The following is a 15,055-nucleotide window of genomic DNA, read 5'->3' on the forward strand; positions in this document are numbered from 1 at the left end:
GGTTTGCTGTCCTTGTTGCTTCCAGCATTTTCCTTAGTCTCTCATCATGCTCCATTCTCATGGTTCCCTATACTATGATGCCATCCATTGAGGTATCAACTCCATTCAGGAGCTCATAGACCATATGGATAGTTTTGTGATACACTTCACGAGCTGAGGGAATTCCGAATGGTCACCTTAGGAATCTGTCTCTGCCAAATGGACTATTGAACGTGCACAGTCTTGAACCTACTTCATCCAATTTCAACTGCCAAAATACTGAAGATGAATCTAACTTGCTGAAAAACTTTGCATTTGCAAAATGTGACATGATTTCTTCACATGCCGGAAGCTTAAAGTCTTCTCTCTTTATTGCTCTGTTTAAATCTCTTGGATCCGGCAAATTCTAAGCTTTCCATTCTTTTTGTCCACAATGACGAGTGAACTCATCCACTCCATTGGCTCATCTATCTTCTGAATCATCCCATCCAACTCTGCCTTTAGTTGCTTTTGAAGCACAAATGGAACTTTTCTGCATGGATGTATTACTGGTCGCACACGTTTATCCACTCTGATTGTGTGTTCTCCTGGAACTCAGCCGAGACCCTGAAATAGGTCATTGTACTCCTTCATGAGTTTATCATAGACAGTCTCTCCTTCGCTTTCCACGATGAGGACTCTTTTTACTAGGTTCAGTTTCTCACAGGCTGTTAAACCTACATTCTTTGGTACCACAATGAATGCCAGCATGTGCTTTCTGTCCTTGTGTTTCACTTTGACCATGCATTCTCCTTGCACTGGTATATCGGTATCTGAATATCCCGTCACCTTCTGCATTGAATGTCTGCCAAGCTGCCTGTCTCCCCCCCTCTGGCGAGCCTTGCTGTCCTAATATTGGCTGTGCATTATCTCTACTGTTAAGGACACTCCCCTTGGATATAACTGTATGTGCATCTATTGTCTTTCATTATTGTACCAAGAGTTTCTGCTAATAAAAGCCATGATTATTGTTTGACCACATCGTCTTTGTCTACTTCATCAACTGGCACTTCAATTTTATTAGATGAAAATGGATGCAGCCCTCAAGCCAGAGCGGCTGATAATCGACCAGTCTGCCCCGAGGGCCAGAGAAATTTTCAACCACTGGATTGCTTGTTTCGATTACTACATGGCTCGAAACAACGTGGTGGATGAGGCGATACAGTGAGGTCACCTGAACTCTCTGCTGGGTAAGGTTCCTTTCAGCGTAAAGCAAGAGGAGCTACCACTCTGGGTATAGCCCGGGAACGTCTGACTGCTTACTGCAGCTCCATGGAATGTGGTGCTTGCTCGACACCAGTTGCTGACTAGACACCAGAAACGCAGGGAAAGTGATGCTGCCTATGCACTGGCTCTCGACTCACTGGCAAATGAATGTGATGTCAGGGCAGTCAATGTGCAACAACACCGCAATGCCTTGAAGCTGGATGGTTTTGTCAACGGGATTGACTCCGGTTACATCCGACAGAGGCTGCTGGAGACGGAGCCCTTAACCTACGACTGGGCAGTCACTCTAGCTAAAACACTGAGAAGTGTCATGTAGTCCAGTGAAATGCTAGAAACCGAAAAGGAAACATCCAGGAGTGCTGGAACCCCAAAGGAAAGAAAAAGGCGAACACCTGAAAAATGCTGCTTCTGTGATAATAGTTGGCACCCCAGACAGAAGTGCCTGGCTCGATTTGCTACCTGCAGCTATTGTATACGAAGAAGAAGAGAAGCACCAAGAAAATGCAGGAATGGAAGACGACTGTGAAAAAGGGGAATCTTCAGACGAGCAGGCTGAATCGACTTCAAGTGACGGCGAGGTGAGATCCCCTGTGATAGCACAATTGACTCCAAAGCTTGGGGGATGTTACGGACTGGAATGGTCGACTATGAAAGGGGAGGTGAATGGTAAGACTCTCGATTGTCTAATAGACTCGGGGAGTGCTGACAGCTACATCCATGAGAGAGTTGCCAGAGCCTTACAAAAACTGTACGGGACAAGTGTAAAGTTACTTTAAATTTGCAGGGACATTGCCTGGTTGATGTGTGGCTCTTTATTATGCCGGAGCTCTGAGCCCCTGTGGTACTGGGGTTAGATATTCAATCTCAGATGAACAGTGTAGTGTTAAATTTTGGTGGGCCACTACCTATACTTACCATCCCCTGAGCTAGTTACTGCAAACTGTCCACATTAATCCCTTTTCAGTGATTTATCCCCCGAGTGTTAGCCGATTGCCACTAAGAGTCGTTCTTACAGCAAAGAGGATCGTGAGTTTATCAAAGCTGAGACCCAGAGATTGCTTAAAGAGGGAGTAATTGAACCCAGTAAGAGTCCGTGGCGAGCCCAGGTGGTAGTTCTGAAAAATCACACTAATAAACAACTGGCTATTGACTACAGCCAGACAACCAACCGTTACACTAACCTGGATGCCTACCCCCTGCCACACATCAATGAAATGATTAATCAGATAGCGCAATACTAAGTGTACTCCACTATCGACCTCAAAACAGCTTACCACCAAATCCCCATTAAAAAAAAAGGAACGACCCTATACAGCCTTTGAGGCTAATGGGGGGTTATACCAGTTTAAAAGGGTACCTTTTGGAATCACTAATGGAGTCAGTGTTTCAGAGGGAAATGGATAAGATTGTTAGCACGTATGAGTTACAGGGTACGTTTCCCTATCTGGATAATATCACTATCTGTGGGAAAACACAGGCTGAGCACGACAACAACTTAAAGAAATTTTTAGCAACAGCTAAAGAACTCAACCTTATATTTAACGAGGGCAAATGTGTGTTCAACGCGACAGAGCTACCCATTTGGGCTACATTGTCCGCAAGGGTGAAATTCGCCCAGTCCCAGAAAGAATTGCCTCCCTTAAGAAGTTACCACCCCCAGACTCAGCAAAAGCCCTTAAAAGGTGCATGGGATTCATTTCCTACTACTGCAAATGGGTTCGGGACTATGCCACAAAGGCACGCCCTCTGTTTGACACTAAATCTTTTCCTCTCTCTCCAATGGCCTTGAACGCTTTCAAGAGAATTAAAGCTGATATTGCCAAAGCTGCACTCTCGTCCATTGACGAGGATTTCCCATTCCAAGTGGAAACTGATGTCTCAGATTGTGCCTTGACTTACCCCCACCCCCCAGCCTGTGACCACTAGTCAGCTTTCAGATAGCCATGCTGAGGCTCCACTGCCTCATGCTGGCGATTCTGGAGCGGGTCCAGAAGTCATTCCTTCCCACACTACAGACCCAGGACCTGTACCAGTTCCCAAGGTTGCAAAGGAGCCACCTGTTTTGAGACGAAGTGCCAGAATTCGTAAACGACCTGATAGGCTGACATATTCATAAAACATCTCATTATATTTCGATTGCTTGCTCGATACTGGTGTATTTTGGCTGTTAGAATATCTCAAGGCCAAACATGGTATCCATGTATTACTTGCTTCAGTCTTTCCTCGCAGCTGTCCTTTTGATTTTAACCCTTCTTCTGGGGGGGTGGGGAGGGAGTCTGTGGTGAATGTCTGCTAAGCTGCCTGTCTCCCCTCTGGCAAGCCTTGCTGTACTAACATTGGCTGTACATTATCTCTACTGTTAAGGACACTCCCCTTGGGTATAACTGTGTATGCACCTATTGTCTTTCATTATTGTACCATGAGTTTCTGTTAATAAAAGCCATGATTATTGTTTGACCACATCGTCTTTGTCTACTTCATCAACTGGCACTTCACCTTTCATATTTGTTCCATAAACTTTGGTCTCCGTCTAATCTTCTTTATATCAATTAATTTGTGCTCCAGTATCCAATTTAACTGAAATGTAAATGTCATTCACTTTTAATCTCAACATCCAGTCTCTGTTTTCTTTCTTGTCTTCAGTCACAACATCTACATAGAATTCCTCTATCTTCCGTTCATCTACTGCATGAACTTGCTTTGTTGCACTCTGTTCCTACAGCAATGGGCATAATGGTTGCTTTTATTGCACATATAGCATGTCTTACCAAATGCTGGACACTTTTTTGGTAGGTGTTGTGTACCTCATCGACGACATGGCTTTCGATTGTCCCTTTCATTTTTGTTCACTGGCCACGCCTCTCTTTCCACTTTGGCGCACTTTCTGTTAAATGGTTTATGTCTGTTCTTGCTCAATGTTTCAGTTTCACTGAACAGCTCTTTTGATTGCATTTTTTAGTTTCTGTAGCCCTACAGAGTGCTATGACTTTTTCCAGGTCTAGAATTTGCTCTCTTAGCAGTCTTTCCCTTAGACTATTATCTGGAATACCACTCGCCTTTTATCGGCGAGTTGGTCAGTCCATCAAATTCACATGTTTTGCTTCTGTTTCTCAATTCAGTCACATACTGATCAATACTTTCTTCCGTTTTCAGTAGACATGTGAAAAATCTGTGCCTCTCAAATGTCATGTTACGTTTAGGTATGCTGTATGTCTCAAACTGTTCCATTACTTTTTCCAGTTTGTCTCCTTCAGCAGAAAATGTGAAACCCTCCAGGGTTTCATCACCCATGGCATGTAAGAAAACTGACACTTTCACTTTATCACTTTTCTCGTCAGCTCCAACTACCACTAAATACAATCCAAAATGCTGCTTAAATCTGTTCCAATTTTCAGCCACATTACCTATCAACTGAAGTTTCGCTGGTGGGTGTAATCTTTCCATTTTTCACTGTGTTATTTTCTCTTCACTGATCAGTTGCTGACTTTAGATTTTACCTTTTAAAGTATTTCCTTCATCCCACTTCTGACACCATTATTTCATCTTGTGTGAGTTCTTAGACATCACATGAATGAAGGAAAGGTTCTTTACTTTGAAGTTGTAAACAACACCATGAAGCCATGAGGTTGCAAGCCTCCATTACAGATCTAACATACTGCAGTGTCCTGCTCTATGTCAGACCCTGCTGGCAGCCAAGTCTAATCAAATGGGAGCTATAATCCTTAAGGCATTGCTAGTTGCATTGCAACCATGATCATTAATCATTACACTAGGTTCCAACGCAGTCCGCAGGAGCTCTAATAGAGTTGCACTAACTGCTACACTAACCGTGAAGCCTTCTCAACACTTGCAAATGATTATACCTAATTGGATTTGAGGCAAATAAGGCAGGTCCAGGTCAGCAAATCATCCCTTTCTCAGAGTCGAACAGGAATTGTGGGCTGACATCAAACTGCAGTTCGAAGCATGCCATGCCCAGTTTTGGCTGATGTATCATGGATCCCCTTTGCCGTGTAATTGGACGTAACAGATTCCAAGGTAGCACCAGTTTCAGGAGACCTTTTACTCTGTGTCATAGGACGTTGAGGGAAAAACCGAAATTACACTGGACAACGAACATTTTGCTTCCTGAACACTTTTGGGTGTATTTTATGGATTTTGGGCTACTCATCACAGAAATCAACTAAATATTTTCCTATCGCATACCATTTTTTAGATATAACCTATGTTTGTGATTTCCTATCGTATTTTAAGTCTACTTCAAGCCTACAAAACTATGGTGCAACATGTCATTGAAAATTCATTTTCTGCATTCGCTCTTGGACATCTTCCCTGCTGATCTTGGTGCAGACAGTGACGGACAAGGTGAAAGGTTTAACCAGGATACTGTGGACTGTGGAAGAGTGGTATCAGAATGCTGGCCGAATATTGTTGGACACTAGTATAGGAGGCATCAGATGCTAAGTACAAGCATTAACAACTAAAATGTTTTTAGGTTAATTAAACTAACACAATGTGACAGCATCATTATGTGATAAAACCTGCTAAATTCAATAAAAGTCAATATAATGTTTCTCCAAATTCCTGTGATACAACAAATCTGAAATGATCTTTGTGTTCAACTTGACATTGTCTATCATATCTGCCATTGTATTTTCAGGAAGCAAATCATTAAAAAAAAAAATCTTGTCCACTCTTATGAGGGGCATGATATTTAGTGGGTTATCCCAGGGTAAACATGTTTGATCTTGAAGGATATGCATTTAAAGTAGGGGAGGGGTGATTTGGGAAACTTAAAGGAGATGTGCGGGGCAAGATTTTCAGGGAATAGAGGTAAATGTATGATGACCAACAGAGGTACACAATAGTTTAATTTGGCATCATGTTCAGTGCAGATATTTTGGTCACCAACCTACCTAAGGATATCAAGATGATAGAAAGAGTACCGGGAAAATATATAAGGATATTGTCAGAAGTTGAAGAGCTGAGTTACAGGGAAAGTGTTGGAGAATGAGGCGAGATTTGATAGAGGTATGCAATATTATGAGAGGCATTGATAGTGTAAATGCCAGCAGTCTTTTTCCAGAGGTTGGGTGAAACAAAAACTAGAGGACATGGCTTAAGGACAAAAGGTGAAATGTTTTAAGGGGAATATGAGGAGAACTTCTTCACTCAGAGGGTGGTGAGAGTGTGGAATAAACTGCCAGTGGAGGCGGCGGAGGCGGGCTTGATTTCAACATTTAAGAGAAAATTGAACAGATATATGGATGGGAGGGGTATGGAGGGCTATGGTGTAGATGCAGGTTGATGGGACCAAGCGGAATAAAAGATTGGCATGGAGTAGATGGGCCAAAGGTCCTGTTTCAGTGCTGTGGTGTTCCATGATTCTATTCTGGGCTGTTCTTGCGCTGTATTGTACTCTATGTTCTAATGGCCCAAGGATTACGCACTTCCAGATTTAGCATCGGTCTACCCTGCCACTTCTTATGACTATGTAAACATAAAACACTGGAGAAACTCACCAGATCAAACGGCATCCTTTATCTAGCAAATATGGGCAGGCACCCAAACAATATGGTGTGAGGAGAGGGGCAGGGAGAAGAGCACAGTCCCACAGACTGTGGTAATAGGTGGATAAGGGAGGGAGGGCACGCCAACAAATGGGGATGAGGGTTAGCTCTGTGAATGGGGAGTGATGGGCAATGGGGGAGTAAGCTAGCAGAAACTTGAGAAGTTGATGCTAATGCCATCTGGTTGGAGCGTGCCCAGACTGCTCCTCCAATTTACCATTTGTCTCCTGGTTTGACGGTACATGAGGCCATGGACAGACATGTCAGCGCTGGAGTGGGGCGCGGAGTTGAAGTGGCTGGCCACTGGGAGATCCCTGTCACTGATGCAGACAGAGCGAAGGTGCTCAGCGAAGCGACCTCCCAGCCTGCGCCCAGTCCCTCTGATGTACAGAAGGCCACAAGGATGCAGTAGGTGACTTCCACAGATACACAAGTGAAGTGTTGCTTCTGGTAACTACCACTGCTGCTCCATTGTATTCATATGGAGTGCAAAAGGGCAGCACTCCACTGGTCTCTCAGGAGGGTAAATGTGGCCATTGAGCCTGCGTCCACTTAAACCTGGCACAAGCATAACCTTCGCCACTCAAGGAATTGATAGAAATTGGGTGTGGGAGTACAATACACATTTGTAATTGATTGTTTAGGTAAGTTCCAATTGCTTTTTAACACACAAAATTTAAAACACAATGTTATTAAGCATTATTATATTTCTACTTGTCCCACATGTGACTACATCAAAGACAATCCCTCAAAGCTTTTCCACTTTCTCATAAAGTTTGGGAAGATCTAAACCAGGTATTAAATAAAATCACAAAAAGTAACATACCAAAAAATCCAGAGATCTTTCTTCTAAGTAATATAAGTAAAGAACTTGGCCTCGATTTGGATGGAGCACAAAAAAGATTTATTATGATAGCCTTAGCTGTAGCAAAAAAATGTATTATGACAACCTGGAAATTAGAAGATAGCCTGAGAATACAGCAATGGCCTCAGACAGCTCCAAGAAAAGTGTAGAGAACAAAACAAAGGACTCTACATCACCTTTGTTGACCTCACCAAAGCCTTCGACACCGTGAGCAGGAAAGGGCTTTGGCAAATACTAGAGCGCATCGGATGTCCCCCAAAGTTCCTCAACATGATTATCCAACTGCACGAAAACCAACAAGGTCGGGTCAGATACAGCAATGAGCTCTCTGAACCCTTCTCCATTAACAATGGCGTGAAGCAAGGCTGTGTTCTCGCACCAACCCTCTTTTCAATCTTCTTCAGCATGATGCTGAACCAAGCCATGAAAGACCCCAACAATGAAGACGCTGTTTACATCCGGTACCGCACGGATGGCAGTCTCTTCAATCTGAGGCGCCTGCAAGCTCACACCAAGACACAAGAGAAACTTGTCCGTGAACTACTCTTTGCAGATGATGCCGCTTTAGTTGCCCATTCAGAGCCAGCTCTTCAGCGCTTGACGTCCTGCTTTGCGGAAACTGCCAAAATGTTTGGCCTGGAAGTCAGCCTGAAGAAAACTGAGGTCCTCCATCAGCCAGCTCCCCACCATGACTACCAGCCCCCCCACATCTCCATCGGGCACACAAAACTCAAAACGGTCAACCAGTTTACCTATCTCGGCTGCACCATTTCATCAGATGCAAGGATCGACAATGAGATAGACAACAGACTCGCCAAGGCAAATAGCGCCTTTGGAAGACTACACAAAAGAGTCTGGAAAAACAACCAACTGAAAAACCTCACAAAGATAAGCGTATACAGAGCCGTTGTCATACCCACACTCCTGTTCGGCTCCGAATCATGGGTCCTCTACCGGCACCACCTACGGCTCCTAGAACGCTTCCACCAGCGTTGTCTCCGCTCCATCCTCAACATCCATTGGAGCGCTCACACCCCTAACGTCGAGGTACTCGAGATGGCAGAGGTCGACAGCATCGAGTCCACGCTGCTGAAGATCCAGCTGCGCTGGATGGGTCACGTCTCCAGAATGGAGGACCATCGCCTTCCCAAGATCGTATTATATGGCGAGCTCTCCACTGGCCACCGTGACAGAGGTGCACCAAAGAAAAGGTACAAGGACTGCCTAAAGAAATCTCTTGGTGCCTGCCACATTGACCACCGCCAGTGGGCTGATAACGCCTCAAACCGTGCATCTTGGCGCCTCACAGTTTGGCGGGCAGCAGCCTCCTTTGAAGAAGACCGCAGAGCCCACCTCACTGACAAAAGGCAAAGGAGGAAAAACCCAACACCCAACCCCAACCAACCAATTTTCCCTTGCAACCGCTGCAATCGTGTCTGCCTGTCCCGCATCGGACTGGTCAGCCACAAACGAGCCTGCAGCTGACGTGGACTTTTTACCCCCTCCATAAATCTTCGTCCGCGAAGCCAAGCCAAAGAAAAGACATAGAAATGAATAAATGTATTCCTTTGGAAAAAATAACATCTAATTTAAGAAATAACGTCACAGTATTCGAACAAATTTGGGAACTGTATATAGAACACAACAGAGAAGTCCTACTGCGGACCTCCACCGCCTAAAATGATAGAATGAGAAGAAGACGAAATGAACTGACCCAGTAGGTGACACAATTTTCTTGTTTATTTTCATTGTGTGATGACATTGTTTAATGGGTTTAATGTATCATATAGGTTGAATGCTGAGTGGGTGGGAGGGGGGTTGAAGGAGGGAGGGAAGGGAGGGGGGAAAAGGGGATTAAATGACACTGTGGATATTCAAGAGGGAAATGTCAGTGTGTATTTTGGTCAGTATGGTTCATAGTGTGAAAAATTTTAAAAAATTTTTAAAAAGGCAATCCCTCACATCCAATGGCTCCGATAACAGTGATTTCCCTATGTGTCTCCCCTAGTGAGAGTAAAGGTTGAAGGGTGGGGTTATGAAGTTTACCAGCCAGCTGTCAAAGTCATGTATTGAGCACCCCTGCTGTTAACACTGAGGCAACCTCCATCTGCACTCAACCACACCAAAGAACAGCTGACTTCCTCCAGCATTTTGGTGTGTTTACTACAAGCACAGCGTTTGCAGCCTTATCGTGTTTCACTCCCAGCAAAGATTACACCCAAACAAGGACAGGCAGCCAACACTGTCAGGGTATTGCAAATTCTGCCTCAATACAACTTCAGTTCCAGTAGAGAACTGCATCAGAAGTCAATCCACATGGCCCCAAGAGTGGCAGAGAGGATAATTGGCATCTCCCTTGTTCCATTCCCCCCCCCTCCCCCATCGATGTGAGCTACCGAGATCGTTGTCTGAAGAAGGTTCAAAAAATTGTTAATGATCCCTTTCCACCCTGCACACAGCAATGTTCAGCTGGGAGAGAGAGACAGGTGTATCTGAGCCAGCACCATCAGGCTGAGGAACAGCGTCCTCCCGCGGGCAGTGAGAACGCTGAACGACCAAGGGAACTGCTCGCACTAACTATCCAAGACTCTCCTATTCAGGAAACAATATTTATTTATTTATATATATGTTTATTTGTTTTGCTGATGCATTGTTTGTCTATATGTGCATTATGATAATAAACTTGAACTTCAATTAGCACAGAAATGCATTGATTTTTTTTTGCCCTTTGTTCTGCTATTGAATGGATACTTTAACCTCTAATATAGGAACCTACTTGAAGCATGCATGTCCCTTGACAAGTATGACCCAGTCAAAAGGGAGGGGGGGGGTAAATGCAATATAAGTGTGCAGTTAATGTAAGTAGCTACCTGAGGGTTGGCATGGACTTGATGGGCCGAAGGATCTTTCTTCAAGCTCCATCCGTAGAACTCAAATGGTTTCAGGACTGAAAGAGGGTAAAACCTTTGTCACCTAATGGTAAATGTTCCTTTTGCTGCTTTTAAAAAAAAAAGTTGCATTTATCCAGCAACTGAAACAATCTCAGAATTTCCCACAGCACTCTGCGTTGGAGGGACTGGGGAAAAAAAAAGGGGATGCACTGGCAAATGCGTTTAACAAAAAGCCTTGAGCATAAATGATGTACTTCTGTATGTGTTCAATGCATTTTGGCCTCAGCAGCTTCTCACAAACAGTGATGTGACACCAACCATCAATGAAGATGTTGTCTGAGGAATAACCATGGCGGACCTTCTAACTCTTCCTCCAATAAACCGCATTCAATGCTTTATTTAGAGGCATGTAAGGCATCCATTTTGCAGTGCCCTATGGCACAGAAAAGATGATTTAAGTACTCCGATCTTTGGAGTGAGACTTTAATCCAGACCAGGAGGCATGAGCCAAGATTGACACTTACTCAATTTTGCGTCGAGGGAAATGAGGGACCATATTATGTAATAACTGGAGAATAATCAGTGGACTGCAAGGAGATCTCATGCACAATAGGGTCATTCTTCATCTCAAGTATTGCAATGTACCCTGGCATCTAACTCGCTGACACTTAAGACAATCACAGCAGACACTGTTCAGACACTGCCATCATCTTTCTCAAAGACAGGGGCAGGCACTCACTAAGATGGAAGAGACTCTAAATAGACTTTCTATTTATCCCTCCGTGGCTTCTGACCATTGACTTCACATCACAAGAACCGCCTCACAAATGAACGGCAGGGTGCAAGATGCGTAGAGGGAAGACGTGCAGTTCCACCCAGTTAGACATAAATACCCGATTTTAAAACCTGTAAAAGTGGTTAAAAATAGTATTTACAGACTTTGGAATAGGGGAGGATTGAAATGGCTACGAACGTGAAGAAATCAAAAACTCATTTACCACAGAAATTACCCTATAAAAGTGTTGAAGAATTGAGGCCTACCTACCAAGCTGAAGCCACGGAGTCATCGACTTGGAGATCCCAAGCCTCAAAGGACCTCTGCTCGGCTGAGTATTACATCAGTGCCGATCGCGCATCCGCAAGATGGCGCCAGTTCTGTGATGAGCTTGGCCGGCCCTGACTTGTGCTCTCGTGAGCCCGGGCACGCGGGCGGATTGGTTGAGCGGGGACAGACTTGCAAGCCTGCAGTAATGGCTGATGGTCTAGGGGCGCGCAGTGTAGCATCAGAAGATGCACCTGCGCGGTCGGTGACTCTTCCAGGCATGCGCGGTGAGTTGCAAGTTCGAGAATTATTAGAGAAGGTGTGGGCTGTGGGAGAGCCTGAAAGATGGTGGGCTGATGAGGTCGGCACGGTATCGACGGGTATCCAGATCCCCAGCCGCACTGGAAGAGGAACCATTGTGTCAGAAGAGTATGAGAGCCCAGTGCTATTGGAATCAACACAGGAAGAATATATAGGGACTGGGACCAGAGAAGGTAGGCCTCAAGGGGAAGTGATGGAACCTGGACTGGATTCTATGTTTACAATATTGGAAGGGATTGCTCATCAAATGGAAAACATGTCAATGCAGATGTCTGCTCAGGTGATTCAAGGATTTATGGAAGTGAAAACTAAAATGAATAATATGTGTGAAGAGATGACTTCTATGAAGAAAGATATGACTGTAGTTAAAAATGATGTTAGTAGATGTATAAAAACAGTGGACACTGTACAGGATAATTTTTTTAAAAATTGAAGAAGCTTTTTTTGAATGTAAGAATCAAGTGGAGCGTAATAGAGAAAAAAATGGAAAAAGTGGAGGACTCTTTCGTGGATTGGGGGATTCAGAAGAAGGAATTATTGAGGAAGAATGATTCATTAGACAATCAAGGTCGAAGAAATAATGTAAAAATAGTAGGTCTTCCAGAAGATATGGAAGGTTCAGATCTGGTAAAGTTTTTTAAGAAATGGATTCCTGAGGTACAGGGGAATGAATTTTTTCTGAATGGTCTGGAGCTAGACCGGGCACATAGAGCATTGAGGAAAAAACCATTTCAAGGTCAACAACCACGAGCAGTTTTGATCCGTTGTTTGAAATATCAGGATAGAGAAATGATATTACGAGTTGCGGTGCAGAAGGCACGGCAAAATCAGACTCCGATGATGGTTCAAAATAACAGAGTGTTTTTCTATGCTGATCCAAGTCAAGAAATTATTAGAAGACGTCGAGAATTTAATTCAGCTCAAGAAGTATTGTGGCAAAAGGGTTATAAATTTGCTTTTCTTTAACCGGCTGTATTGAAAGTTTTTTATGGTAATTTTCAATCTCAATTTTTTGAAAATGACCATGATGCATTAATCTTTGCTAATTCGTTGCCAGATCTGCGAGGAAGTGGATGGTCGCCATTATCATCGCCTAAAAGGAGGGGAAATGGAAATGGGAATGGGAAGAATGAGAAACACAGAAAGAATGGGAAGAAAGTTGAATTGACACAAAGTCTTCTTGATATTGAAGACCCGGAAAATCACTGGTACCGGAATCATTGGGCTAAATATACTTGATTAAGTACTTTGTGAAAGTCTGACTGGGGGTTGGATGACACTGAGACCTTATAGTCATCAGCCACTAGTGGGTTTTTTTTTACCACACCCAGATTTTTAGGGAATTACTACTTTCTAGTAGTTTGTTTGGGGGTAGTATATTTTTTCTATTTTGTTTTACTTCGTGGAATTTTTATTTGGGGGAGAGTTTAGAATATTAAGAGAATTAGAAAGGGAAGCAACATTTTATAATAGTGTGAAGTTCATTATTAAAGAAATGTCTAATTTGAACTTTGCAACTTTTAATGTTTAGGGATTGAATAATCCCATTAAGCGTAAACAAGTATTGGCCTACATAAAGAAATGAAAGTTGATATTGCTTTTTTGTAAGAGACACATTTGACTGAAAAAGAACACTTGAAATTGAAGAGACAGTTGGTTGGGCATGTATTTTCTTCTTCTTTTAATTCTAAGGCAAGTGATGTAGCGATTTTAATTCGTAAGAAATTACCGTTCGAATTGGAATCGTTTGAAGGAAATGCTGGGAGGGTTTTGATGGTAAAATTTTTGCTGAATCATGGATCTTGTTAAATATTTATGCACCTAATGTAGACAATGAATGGTTCATGTCGGAGGCTTTTTGGGGGAGATTTTAACTGTGTTTTAGATCCTTCATTGGATAGATCTCCGAAAGGCATAAGGAAATCAAAGATGGCAATACAAATAGGAGCTCTGATGAAAGATTTGAATTTGGTGGATATTTGGAGGAGAGTAAATCTTACAGAGAAAGACTTTTCTTTTCATTCATCTAGACATGATTCATTTTCTAGAATATATATTTTTTTAGGTATCGGCACATTTGCAAGGTAGAGTACTACAGGCTGAATATAAAAGTCGGGTTATATCGGATCACTCTATGTTGTTTTTCTCCTGTGCATGTCCAGAAGTAGTGCAATTGTCTTATAGATGGAGGTTTAACACAATGTTACTGAGGAAACCAGAGTTTATTACTTTTGTTAAGCAACAGATTACTTTGTTCTTGGCTGAGAATATTAAATCAATAAGTAGCAATTTTGTACTGTGGGACGCTTTGAAAGCATATTTGCGTGGGCAAGTTATTAGTTACACTACGAAAGTTAACAAAACAATATGTGGCGGAAAGTTTAACATTGGAGAAATAAATTACTGAGTTGGAAAAGGAATTTCAGAAAGATGTTACAGAGGATAAAAAAAGCTGCTTTAACAAAGTTGAAATTACGTTATTATACATTACAAACTTACCAGTATGAGCGTTTAATTCACCGAACTAAGCAACGTTATTATGAACTGGGTGAGAGAGCTCAATTAAAAATGGAATGGACATCGCGAACTATTAATGCTGTTAAAAATAATTCAATAGTTACCTATAAACCTCAGGAAATTAATGACCAGTTTTACTCATGTTATCAAAAATTATATACTTCTGAGGGAAAGCAGGATGTTGGTTCTATTGAATCTTATTTATCTAAATTAAAATTACCTGTTTTAGGGGAGGAGGAGGTTAAGGAATTGGAAGCTCCATTTACAGATTTTGAGATTAAAGAAGCTACACAGGAGATGCCAAATGGAAAGTCACCAGGGGATGATAGATTTTCAGTTGAATTTCATAAAGTATTTTATGAAGATTTATCTTCTGTATTTGGAGAGGCATTGCAGCAAATAACTGAGAATCAGTTGTTACTGGAATCTTGATCAAGTGGTTTAATTACTGTGATTCCAAAGAAAGACAGGGATCCATTGAAAGTATTTTCATATAGACCTATTTCTTTATCAAATGCTGATTATAAAATTATAGCAAAAGTGTTAGCGAATAGACTTGCTAAATATTTACCTCAGTTGATACATATAGATCAAACAGGTTTTA

This window comes from Narcine bancroftii, chromosome 2, assembly GCF_036971445.1.
Source record: "Narcine bancroftii isolate sNarBan1 chromosome 2, sNarBan1.hap1, whole genome shotgun sequence".
Classification (NCBI taxonomy): domain Eukaryota; kingdom Metazoa; phylum Chordata; class Chondrichthyes; order Torpediniformes; family Narcinidae; genus Narcine; species Narcine bancroftii.